The sequence below is a fragment of the Mirounga leonina genome, unplaced genomic scaffold (assembly GCF_011800145.1).
Source record: "Mirounga leonina isolate KUSES-001 unplaced genomic scaffold, KU_Mleo_1.0 Mir_101664, whole genome shotgun sequence".
NCBI lineage: Eukaryota > Metazoa > Chordata > Mammalia > Carnivora > Phocidae > Mirounga > Mirounga leonina.
The window spans coordinates 16,008,165-16,021,495 of record NW_023270175.1 but is presented as its reverse complement, the minus strand read 5'-3'; positions in this window follow the sequence as shown (position 1 = coordinate 16,021,495).

Sequence of the window (13,331 nt, the reverse complement as noted above, 5' to 3'; positions counted from 1 at the left end):
ATTATGCTAAAACCACCGACCCACTCCCAGTTTCCCCAGCAGGCATGAACCCTCAGAGCTGGCCTGCCTGAGTCCCACTAACACCACAGAGAGTAAGCACAGCCCACAATAGGCAGAGAGTCAGGGCAGACAACTGTACTGAAAAGAAGTGACTCAGACGAAAGAGCAAGCTGTAAGCAATACACATAAGATACTCTCCTGAAGTGCCAGGTTCTCATGAACAGAGGACACTGCACTGCAAGGTACTCCAGGACCTCCTCTTCATATAATCACTACTTTCAACAGCAGAAGACGAAGCTAATGTTCTTAACACACAGAATCAGAACAGAGAGGCAGACAAAATAAGGACACAGAGAAATTTATCCCAAATGAAAGAACAGGACAAGGCCAACCACAGAGATCTAACCAAAACAGAAAAGTAACATACCTCATAGAGAATTCAAAGCAATGATGATAAGGATACTCACTGGATAGAATGCACAACAGGATGGAAGAAGCAGAGGAATGAATTAGTGAAGTAGAAGACAGAGTAATAGAAAGTAATCAAGCTGAATAAAAGAGAGAAAAAATTATGCAAAACAAGAATAAATTCAGGGAACGTGACTCCATCAAATGTAACAACATATACATATTATAGGAGTCCCAGAAGAAGGAGAAAAGTGGCTAAGTTCCCTACAGTCACACAACTAATTAGTTATCAAGAACTTGAAAGAGAGCCAATCTGACCAACAGAGTGGCTTTTGATGTAAAAACTAAATACAAATAATCTATTTTAACCTTTCATAATCATCATGATATAAATCATCCTTAGGCAATAGATATATATGCATGTCACATATCAGGGTTTTAACTAGCCCTATATTCTTCTGGGTTTGTGATCTATGAGTTTCAGAGGGACTCCAGGTTTGATTTTTTTTTTTTTTATTTCTTGAAAAGAAAGTCATCATCTCTGATTTTTCTTAATATTTTTTTAAAGTTTCCATTTACTTTGATATTTTTAAAAGTATATTTCACATATAACGTTGCATAAATTTAAGGTGTACAACATGTTGATTTCATACATTTACATATTGTAATATGATTGCCATTGTAATGATAATCAGCACCTCTCTCATTTTGGATAAAGAAGTCTATGGGGAGGAGAGTAAGATGGCGGCAGAGTAGGAGGACTCTAGGCTCACACACAGGGGAATGCACAAGGAAAACATTTTCCCAAAGCCATTGGCTTGGAAAACGAGAGGGGATGAATTTCATGAGTTCCTACAACCAGTAGGACTTAAAGCCTAGAGTTTTAAAGGTCAGAGGGTTTGGCTGGGATAGAGCCTGGAGGGCACTGCACTGCTCCTGGAGAGAAGGCAGGCAGACAACCCTGGGGCAGACAGCTTGGAAACAGTGATCTGAGAAGAATGCTTGGGGTACACAGGGGGTAGATTGTTTGTTCTTCTCAGAGGCAGTGTTCACCTGAGAAGCCTCCCTGGGAACAAAGGCACCTGCTCTGCCACCACTTCCTTCCTCCGCCCATCAGCATAAACACAGAGCCACCTGTGGGAAGTAGCACAGCACTGACACGGGCTGCCTAACTTGCTTACACCAGGCCTCACCCCGTGCCCTTGGTCAGGACTGCCCTTCTCAGTCAAGCTTGCCTCAATCCAAGCACAGTGGGCTCCTGCCCCTCGAAGACCAGCACAAACCCCTGCCCACACCACGTTTCCTGACCAGAGAGTTCTGCAGGGCCTCGGTTCTGATGGAGTTGGTGTCAGGTCTCATTTCAAGAACAGACCAGACCAGAGTACACCTAGTTAAAACTCACCACATTCAGGCCAGGGAACAAACACTGCCCACTGAAGGCAAGGAAAGTCTCTGCAGACAACTGGCCTGAAGGACAGAGCAGCCAAAACACAACAGCAGAGCACACACAGCACACACTGGAGACACCCCCTGAAGCACCAGGCCCTGGGCGCTACATGACTTCTTCTTAAGGCCATTACTTTCAGGAGCAGTAGACATACTGGCTTTTCTAACACAGAAGAAGACAGAGACTTAGACAAAATGCCAAGATGGAGGAATTTATCACAAATGAAACAAGAAAAGGTCACAGCCAGAGATCTAAGCAAAACAGATATAAGTAACATGCCAAGTGGAGAATTTAAAGCAACAATCATAATGATATTCACTGGGCTTGAGAAAAGAATAGAAGACATCAAATCAGAGAGGAAGAATGCAATAAACAAGGTTCGGAACATGTTTGATGGAAGGAACTGCAGGATGGAAGAAGCAGAGGAATGAATTCGTGACCTAGAGGATAAAATAATGGAAAACAATGAAGGTGAATGCAAGAGGGACAGAAGGATTATGCAACATGACAGTAGACTTAGGGAACTCAGTGATTCCATCAAACATAATATTTGTGTTATAGGAGTCCCAGAAGATGAAAGAGTAAGGGGTGGCAAGTTTATTTGAAGTAATAATAGCTGAAAACTTCCCTAATCTGGGGAAGGAAATGGGCATCCACATCCAGGAGGCAGAGAACTCCCATCAAAATCAACAAAAGCAGGTCAACATCAAGACATACTGTAATTAAATTTGCAAAATATAGACACAAAGAAAAAGAACTTAAAAGCAGCAAGACAGAAGAAGCCCTTAAGTTACAAGGGAAGACCCATAAGACTAGCTGCAGATTTCTCAACAGAAACTTAGATAGCCAGAGGAGAGTGGCTTGAATATTCAATATCCCGAATGGGAAAAAATCTGCAGCCAAGAATACTCTACCCAGCTAGGCAATCATTCAGAATAGAAAGACAGATAAACAGTTTGCCAAACACTAAAGGAGTTCATGACTACTACACCAGCCCTATAGGACATATTAAAGGGGACTGTTTGATTACAAAGGAAAGAGCAAAAGTGACAAAGACAAGAAAGGATCAGAGAAAACCTACAGAAATAAGAACCAAACAAATAAATAAATGGCAATAAATATATATTTAATAATAATCAAAAGACATAAGGCACCAGAATAGATGAAAAAAATAAGACCCATCAGTCTATATGCTGCCTACAAGAGATTCCTTTGAGACCTAAAGATATCTGCAAATTGAAAGTGAGGGGTTTGGAGAAACATTTATCATGGGTGTCAAAAGGAAGCCAGAATAGCAATACTTATATCACACAAAATAGACTTTAAAACAAAGAGTGTAAAAAGAGACAAAGAAGGGAAATATACAATCATAAATGGGACAATCCAACAAGAAGATACCAATAATTGTAAATAATTATGGACCCAACATGGGAGCACCCAAACATATAAAACAATTAATAACAAACATAAAGGAAGTAATGGATAATAATACAATAATAGTAGGGGATTTTAACACCCCCTGACAGAAATGAGATGATCATTGAAACAAAATAAACCAGGAAACAAAGGCTTTGACGGACACACTAGACCAGATGGACTTAACACATGTATTCAGGACACTCCATACTAAAACAGCAGAATACACATTCTTATCAAGTGTACATGGAACTTTCTCCAGAACAGGTCACATATTAGGTCACAAAACAGGACTCAACAAATACAAAAAGATTGAAATCATACCATACACCTTTTCTGACCACATTATGAACATTAGTCAACACAAGAACAGATTTGGAAAGACTACAAATACATAGAGGTTAAACAACAAGCTACTAAACAATGAATGGGTCAACCAGGAAATAAAAGAAGAAATTTAAAAATACATGAAGACAAATGAAAATGATAACACAATGGTCCAAAACCTTTGGGAAGCAGCAAAAGCTGCTTCATTGCTATGGAAGGACATAGCAATACAGACCTACTTAAAGAAGCAAGAAAAATATCAAATAAACAACCTAAAATTACACCTAAAGGAGGTAGAAAAAAAGAACAAAAAACAAGGTCTAAACCTGACAAAAGGAAGAAATAATAAAGACTAGAACAGAAATAAATGATATAGAAACAAAAAAACAATGGAACAGATCAAGGAAACTGGGAGCTGGTTCTTTGAAAAGATCAATAAAATTGATAAATCTCTAGCCCGACTTAACAAAAAGAAAAGAGGAAGGACCCAAATAAATAAAATCACAAACAGGAGAGGAAAAATAACAAACACCACAGAAATACAAACAACTGTATGAGAATATTATGAAAAACTATATGACAACAATTTGGACAACCTGGAAGAAATGGATAAAGTCCTACAAACATATAAACCACCAAAACTGAAACAGAAATAGAAAACTTGAACAGACATAACTAGCAAAGAAATTGAATGACTAATGTGATGAGTACTGGGTGTCATATGCAACTGATGAATTGTTGAACACTACATCTGAAACTAATGATGTACTATATGTTGGTTAATTGAATCTAAATTAAAAAAAGAGAAAAAAATTGAATTACTAATAAAAAAAAATCTACCAACAAACAAAACTCCAGGGCCAGACGTCTTCACAAGGGAATTCTCCCAAACGTTTAAAGAGGAGTTAATATCCGTTCTTCTCAAACTACTCCAAAAAGAGAAATGGTAGGAAAACGTCCAAATTCATTCAATGAGGCCAGCATTACCCTGATACCAAAACCAGACAAAGACTCCACTAAAGAAGAGGACTACAGACTAGTATCCCTTTTGAACATAGATACAAAAATTCTCAATAAAATACTAGCAAACTGAATCCAACAATACATTAAAAAACTAACTCACCACGATCAAATGGGATTTATTCCTGGGTTGCAAGGATAGTTCAGTATTGACAAAACAATCAACATGATACACCACATTAATAAAAGAAAGGATAAGAACCATATGATCATTTCAATAGGTGCAGAAAAAGCACTTGACAAAGTACAACATTCATTCATGATAAAAACCCTCAACAAAGTAGGTTTAGAGGGAACATACCTCAACATATTAAAGGTCATATATGTAAAACCCATAGCTAATATCATCATCACTGAGGAAAAACTGAGAGCTTTACCTCTACAATCAGGAACAGGAGAGGGATGTCTACTGTTACCACTATTATTTAATATTGTGCTTAAAGTCCTAGCCACAACTATCAGACAACAGAAAGGAGTAAAAGGCATCCAAATTGGCACAGAAGTAAAATTTTCACTATTTGCAGATGACATGATACTCTATATAGAAAACCCCAAAGAACCCACCAAAAAACTGCTAGAACTGATAAATGAATTCAGTAAAGTAGCAGGATACAAAATCAATGTACAGAAATCTGTTGCATTTCTATACGCCAATAGTGAAGCAGCAGAAAGAGAAATCAAGGAATTGATCCCCTTTGAAATTGCACCAAGAACAGTAAGATACTTAGGAATAAACCTACTCAAAGAGGTGAAAGACCTGTACTCTGAAAATTTTAAACAATGATGAAAGAAATTGAAGATGACAGAAAGAAATGGAAAGACATTCCATGCTCATGGATTGGAATAAGTATTGTTAAAATGTCTATACTACCCAAAGCAAAATGCACATTTAATGCAATACCTATCAAAATACCACCAGCATTTTTCACAGAGCTAGAGCAAACAATCCTAAAATTTGTACATAACCACAAAAGACCCTGAATAACCAAAGCAATCTTGTAAAATAAAAACAAAGCTGGAGGCATCACAATTTCTGACTTCAAGTTATAAAGTTGTAGTAATCAGAACAGTATGGTACTAGCACAACGCTAGACACAGATTAATAGAACAGAATAGAAAACCCAGAAGTAAACCTATAACTCTAAATTCAATTAATCCTCCACAATGCTGGAAAGAATATCCAATGGGAAAAGGACAGTTTCTTTAACATATGGTGTTAGGAAAACTGGACAGCAACTCACAAAAGAATGAAACTGGACCACTTTCTTAAACCATACAAAAAGTAAATCCAAAATGGATTTTGTGAGACCTGAAATCATAAAAATCCTAGAGGAGAAACAGGGAGTAACCTCTTTGACATCCATCATAACAACTTATTACTAGATATGTCTCCCGAGGCAAGGGAAATCAAAGTAAAAATAAACAATTGGAACATCAAAATAAAAATCTTCACAGAGAAGGAAATAATCAACAAAACAAAAAGGTAACCTATGGAATGGGAGAAGATATTTGCAAATGACATATCTGATAAAGGGTTAGTATCCAAAATCTACAAAGAACCTATAAAACTCAACACCCAAAAAATGCATAATCCATTTAAAAAATGGGCAGAGGACATGAATAGACATATTTCCAAAGACAACATTTAGATGGCCAACAGACACATGAAAAGATGCTCAACATCACTGATTATTAGGGAAATTCAAATCAAAACTACAATGAGATATCACCTCACACCTGTCAGAATGGCTAAAATCAACAACACAAGAAACGACAGGTGTTGGCAAGGATGTGGAGAAGGGGGATCCCACTTGCACTGCTGGTGGGCATGCAAACTGGTGCAGTCACTGGAAAACAGTATGGAGTTTCCTCAATAATTTAAAAATAGAACTATCCTATGATCCAGCAATCACACCACTGGGTATTTACCCAAAGAATATTAAAAACAGTAAATCAAAGGGATACATGCACCCCTATGTCTATAGCAGCATTATTTTTAATAGTTAAATTGTAGAAGCAGCCCAAGTGTCCCTCAATAGATGAATGGGTAAAGAAGATGTGGTACACAATGATATTATTGAGCCATAAAATGGACGAAATCTTGTCATTTGCAAAGACATGAATAGAGATAGAGAGTATAATTCTGAGAACAATAAGTCAGTCAGAGAAACACAAATTGGATATTTTACTCATATGTGTAATTTAAGAAACAAAACAAATGGGGGCGGAGCAAGATGGTGGAGGAGTAGGAGACCTGGATTTCGTCTCCTCTCAGGAATTCAGATGGATAGGGATCAAACCATTCCGAACACCTACAAACTCAACAGGAGATCGAAGAAAATAAGAGCAACAACTCTCTCATCAGAAAAGCGACCACTTTCTGGAAGGTAGGACGTGCGGAGAAGTGAATCCGAGGCGATATTCGGGAGGATAGACGGCGGGGGAGGGGCCTCCGTCGGCCGCTTCTGGCAAGTGATAGTGCCGCGGAGCACAAAATCGGAACTTTTAAAAGTCTGCTCTGCTGAGGGACGTCACTCTGGTGGCTAAGTGGGGGGTGGAACCCTCCGGGACAGTGTGGTCTCAGGACCCTCGGGGTCACAGAAAGACCGGGGGTGCCTGAGTGTGGCGGAGCTCCCAGGTAATGGAGCAGGGAAGCCGGCTGCAGAGGCGGAGCCCAGGCGCGGGCTCTCAGCTCGGGGTGGCCATAAACCGTGATCCGCGGCACAGTCGGGCCCCTGCTCCTCCAGCAGGGACCCAACAAGCGGCAGATCCGGGGAGACTCACCTTCCTCCCCCGGGAGGAGCCGCGCTGGAGTGCACTGCAGGGATCTGCTGGGTTTGGAGACTCCACCCGGGGTCGGGTGCCAGAGATAGAAACGCGCGGTCACAGGCCGGGCAAGCACGGAGTGCGGTCAGAGACCTGGGAGACGGGAGTGATTGATGACTTTTCTCTGGGGGCTCACTGAGGAGTGGGGCCCCGAGTTCTCGGCTCCTCCGGGGCGGGGATTGGGAGGCCACCATTTTCACTCTCCGCCTCCAAAGCTGTACGGAAAGCTCGCAGGGAACAAAAGCCCCAGAGAGCAAACCCAAGCAGATTACTTAGCCCAGAGGGGGCAAGGGCGGGGCAATTCCGCCTCTGGCAGAGACATTTGGAAACCACGGCAACAGGCCCCTCCCCAGAAGATCAGCGAGAACAGCCAGCCAAGACCAAGTTTACCGATCAATGAGAACGGCAGAACTCCAGCGCTAGGGGAATACTGCACATAGAATTCATGGCTTTTTTACCATGATTCTTTAGTCTTTCAAAGTTAATTTTTTTTTAACTGTCTTTTTTTCTTTTTTTTTTTCTTCTTGAATTTTTCTTTTTCCCCTTTTCAACCGACATCTTATCAATCCCTTTTTTAAAAAAAAAATTTTTTATTTTTCATTTTTAGAGTCATATTCTATCCCTTCATAGTAGTTACCCATATTTTTGGCTTATATATATAAGCTGTTCTCTCTTTAAAATTTTGAGATAGTTTCTTCTAACAGATTAAAATATACCCTAAATCTCTAGTATATGGGGTTTTCTATTCCCCTGCCTGATCACATCCTCTCCCTTTTTTTTTTCTTTTTCTTTTTTCTTTTTTTTAAATCCTCTTCTTTCTTTTTTCAAACAACTTCTTGTCAATTCCTTTTATAAAATTTTTTATAATTTCCATCTTTACAGTCATATTCCATCCCTTCATCATATCAACCCTTATTTTGGTACATATATAAGTTTTTCTTTCTTTAAAATTTTGGGAGGCACTTTCTTCTAAAAGACCAAAATACACCCCAAATCTAGTGTGTGGCACTGATCTATAAACTAGCCTAATCATATTTGATCACATTCTGTTTTTTTCTTGTTGTTGTTGTTTTGTTTTGTTTGTTTTTGTTTTTATCTTTACTTTTTCTTTTTTTTTCTTTTTCTTTTTTCTCTCTTTCCCTTTCTTTTCCCACTGATTCAGGTCTTTTCTGATTTGTTTAGAGTATATTTTCTGGGGACATTGTTACTCTGCTAGCATTTTGTTCTCTCATTAATCTATTCTCCTCTGCACAAAATGACAAGATGGAAAAAATCACCTCAACAAAAAGAACAAGAGGTAGTACCGACTGCCAGGGACCTACTCAATACGGACATTAGTACCATGTCAGATCTAGAGTTCAGAATCATCACTTTAAAGATACTAGCTGGGCTTCAAAAAAATATAGAAGTTATTAGAGAAACCCTTTTTGGACAAGTAAAAGAACTAAATTCCAACCAAGTAGAAATCAAAAAGGCTATTAATGAGGTGCAATAAAAAATGGGGGCGCTAACTGCTAGAATAAATGAGGTAGAAGAGAGAATCAGTAATATAGAAGATGAAATGATGGAAAATAAAGAAGCTGAGAAAAAGAGAGATAAACAACTACTGAATCACGAGGGCAGAATTCGAGAGATAAGTGATACCATAAGACGAAACAACATTAGAATAATTGGGATCCCAGAAGAAGAAGAAAGAGAGAGAGGGGCAGAAGGTATAATGGAGCAAATTATAGCAGAGAACTTCCCTAATTTGGGGAAGGAAACAGGCATCAAAATCCAGGAAGCACAGAGAACCCCCCTCAAAATCAATAAAAATAGGTCAACACCCCAACATCTAATAGTAAAACTTACGAGTCTCATAGACAAAGAGAAAATCCTGAAAGCAGCTCGGGAGAAGAGATATGTAACCTACAAGGGTAGAAACATTAGATTGGCAACAGACCTATCCACAGAGACCTGGCAGGCCAGAAAGGACTGGCAGGATATATTCAGAGCACTAAATGAGAAAAATATGCAGACAAGAATACTCTATCCAGCCAGGCTGTCATTGAAAATTGAAGGAGAGATAAAAAGCTTCCAGGACAAACAAAAACTAAAGGAATTTGCAAACACAAAACCAGCCCTATAGGAAATCTTGAAAGGGGTCCTCTAAGCAAAGAGAGACCCTAAAAGCAACATAGACCAGAAAGGAACACAGACAATATATGGTAAAAGTCACCTTACAGGCAATACAATGGCACTAAATTCCTATCTTTCAATAGTGACCCTGAATGTAAATGGGCTAAATGCCCCAATCAAAAGACACAGGCTATCAGACTGGATTAAAAAACAAGACCCATCAATATGCTGCCTGCAAGAGACTCATTTTAGACCCAAAGACACCCCCAGATTGAAAGGGAGGGGGTGGAAAACCATTTACCATGCTAATGGACACCAAAAGAAAGCTGGGGTGGCAATCCTTATATCAGACAAATTAGATTTTAAACCAAAGACTGTAATAAGAGATGAATAAGGACACTATATCATACTTAAAGGATCTATCCAACAAGAAGATCTAACAATTGTAAATATCTATGCCCCTAACATGGGAGCAGCCAATTATATAAGGCAATTAATAACAAAAGCAAAGAAACACATTGACAACAATACAATAATAGTGGGGGATTTTAGCACCCCCCTCATTGAAATGGACAGATCGTCTAAGCAAAAGATCAACAAGGAAATAAAGACTTTAAATGACACACTGGACCAAATGGACTTCACAGACATGTTCAGAACATTCCACCCCAAAGCAATGGAATACACATTCTTCTCTAGTGCCCATGGAACATTCTCCAGAATAGATCACATCCTAGGTCATAAATCAGGTCTCAAGCGGTACCAAAAGATTGGGATCATTCCCTGCTTATTTTCAGACCACAATGCTTTGAAACTAGAACTCAATCACAAGAGGAAAGTCGGAAAGAACTCAAATACGTGGATGCTAAAGATTATCCTACTGAAGAATGAATGGGTCAACCAGGAAATTAAAGAATTTAAAAAATACATTGAAACCAATGAAAATGAAAACACAACTATTCAAAATCTTTGGGATGCAGCAAAGGCAGTCCTAAGAGGAAAGTATATAGCAATACAAGCCTTTCTCAAGAAACAAGAAAGGTCTCAAGTACACAACCTAACCCTACACCTAAAGGAGCTGGAGAAAGAACAGCAAATAAACCCTAAACCCAGCAGGAGAAGAGAAATAATAAAGATCAGAGCAGAAATCAATGAAATAGAAACTAAAAGAACAGTAGAACAGATCAACAAAACTAGGAGCTGATTCTTTCAAAGAATTAACAAGATTGATAAACCCCTGGCCAGACTTATCAAAAAGAAAGAGAAATGACCCAAATCAACAAAATCATGAATGAAAGAGAGATCACAACCAACACCAAAGAAATACAAACAATTATAAGAACATATTACGAGCAACTTTATGCCAGCAAATTAGATAACCTGGAAGAAATGGATGCATTCCTAGAGATGTATCAACTACCAAAACTGAACCAGGAAGAAATAGAAAACCTGAACAGACCTATAACCACTAAGGAAATTGAAGCAGTCATCAAAAATCTCCCAACAAACAAAAGCCCAGGGCCAGATGGCTTCCCAGGGGAATTCTGCCAAACATTTCAAGAAGAATTAATACCTATTCTTCTGAAACTGTTCCAAAAAATAGAAATGGAAGGAAAACTTCCAAACTCATTTTATGAGGCCAGCATTACCTTGATCCCCAAACCAAAGACCCCATCAAAAAGGAGAATTACAGACCAATATCCCTGATGAACATGGATGCAAAAATTCTCAACAAAATACTAGCCAATAGGATCCAATAGTACATTAAAAGGATTATTCACCATGACCAAGTGGGATTTATCCCTGGGCTGCAAGGTTGGTTCAACACCCACAAATCAATCAATGTGATACAATACATTAACAAAAGAAAGAACAAGAATCATATGATCCTCTCAATAGATGCAGAAAAAGCTTTTGACAAAGTACAGCATCCTTTCTTGATCAAAACTCTTCAGAGTATAGGGATCGAGGGTACATACCTCAATATCATAAAAGCCATCTATGAAAAACCTACAGCGAATATCATTCTCAGTGAGGAAAAACTGAGAGATTGGAAGTACTAGCCACAGCAATCAGACAACAAAAAGAAATCAAAGGCATCCAAATTGGCAAAGAAGAAGTCAAACTCTCACTCTTTGCAGATGATATGATACTTTATGTGGAAAACCCAAAAGACTCCACCCCAAAACTGCTAGAACTCATACAGGAATTCAGTCAAGTGGCAGGATATAAAATCAATGCACAGAAGTCAGTGGCATTCCTATACACCAACAACAAGACAGAAGAAAGAGAAATTAAGGAGTCGATCCCATTTACAATTGTACCCCAAACCATAAGATACCTAGGAATAAATCTAACCAAAGAGACAAAGGATCTGTACTCAGAAAACTATAAAATACTCATGAAAGAAATCGAGGAAGACACAAAGAAATGGAAAAACGTTCCATGCTCATGGATTGGAAGAACAAATATTGTGAAGATGTCAATGCTACCTAGAGCAATCTACACATTCAATGCAATCCCCATCAAAATACCATCCACTTTTTTCAAAGAAATGGAACAAATAATCCTAAAATTGGTATGGAACCAGAAAAGACCCCGCATAGCCAGAGGAATGTTGAAAAAGAAAAGCAAAGCCGGCGGCATCACAATTCCGGACTTCCAGCTCTATTACAAAGCTGTCATCATCAAGACAGCATGGTACTGGCACAAAAACAGACACATAGATCAATGGAACAGAAGAGAGAGCCCAGAAATGGACCCTCAACTCTATGGTCAACTCATCTTTGACAAAGCAGGAAAGAATGTCCAATGGAACAAAGACAGTCTCTTCAACAAATGATGTTGGGAAAATTGGATAGCCACATGCAGAAGAATGAAACTGGACCATTTCCTTACACCACACACAAAAATAGACTCAAAATGGTTGAAAGACGTCAATGTGAGACAGGAGTCCATCAAAATCCTAAAGGAAAACACAGGCAGCAACCTCTTCGACCTCAGCCGAAGCAACTTCTTCCTAGAAACATCGCCAAAGGCAAGGGAAGCAAGGGCAAAAATGAACTATTGGGACTTCATCAAGATAAAAAGCTTTTGCACAGCAAAAGAAACAGTCAACAAAACCAAAAGACAACTGACAGAATGGGAGAAGATATTTGCAAATGACATATCAGATAAAGGGCTAGTATCCAAAATCTATAAAGAACTCATCAAACTCAACACCCAAAGAACAAAGAATCCAATCAAGAAATGGGCAGAAGACATGAACAGTCATTTTCCCAAAGAAGACATTCAAATGGCCAACAGACACATGAAAAAGTGCTCAATATCACTCGGCATCAGGGAAATCCAAATCAAAACCTCAATGAGATACCGCCTCACACCAGTCAGAATGGCTAAAATGAACAAGTCAGGAAACCACAGGTGTTGGCGGGGATGCGGAGAAAGGGGAACCCTCCTGCACTGTTGGTGGGAATGCAAGCTGGTGCAGCCACTCTGGAAAACTGTATGGAGGTTCCTCAAAAAGTTGAAAATAGAGCTACCATATGATCCAGCAATTGCACTACTGGGTATTTACCCCAAAGATACAAAAGTAGGGATCCGAAGGGGTACATGCACCCCGATGTTTATAGCAGCCATGTCCACAATAGCCAAACTGTGGAAAGAGCCAAGATGTCCATCGACAGATGAATGGATACAGAAGATGTGGTATATATACACAATGGAATACTATGCAGCCATCAAAAGAAATGAGATCTTGCCATTTGCA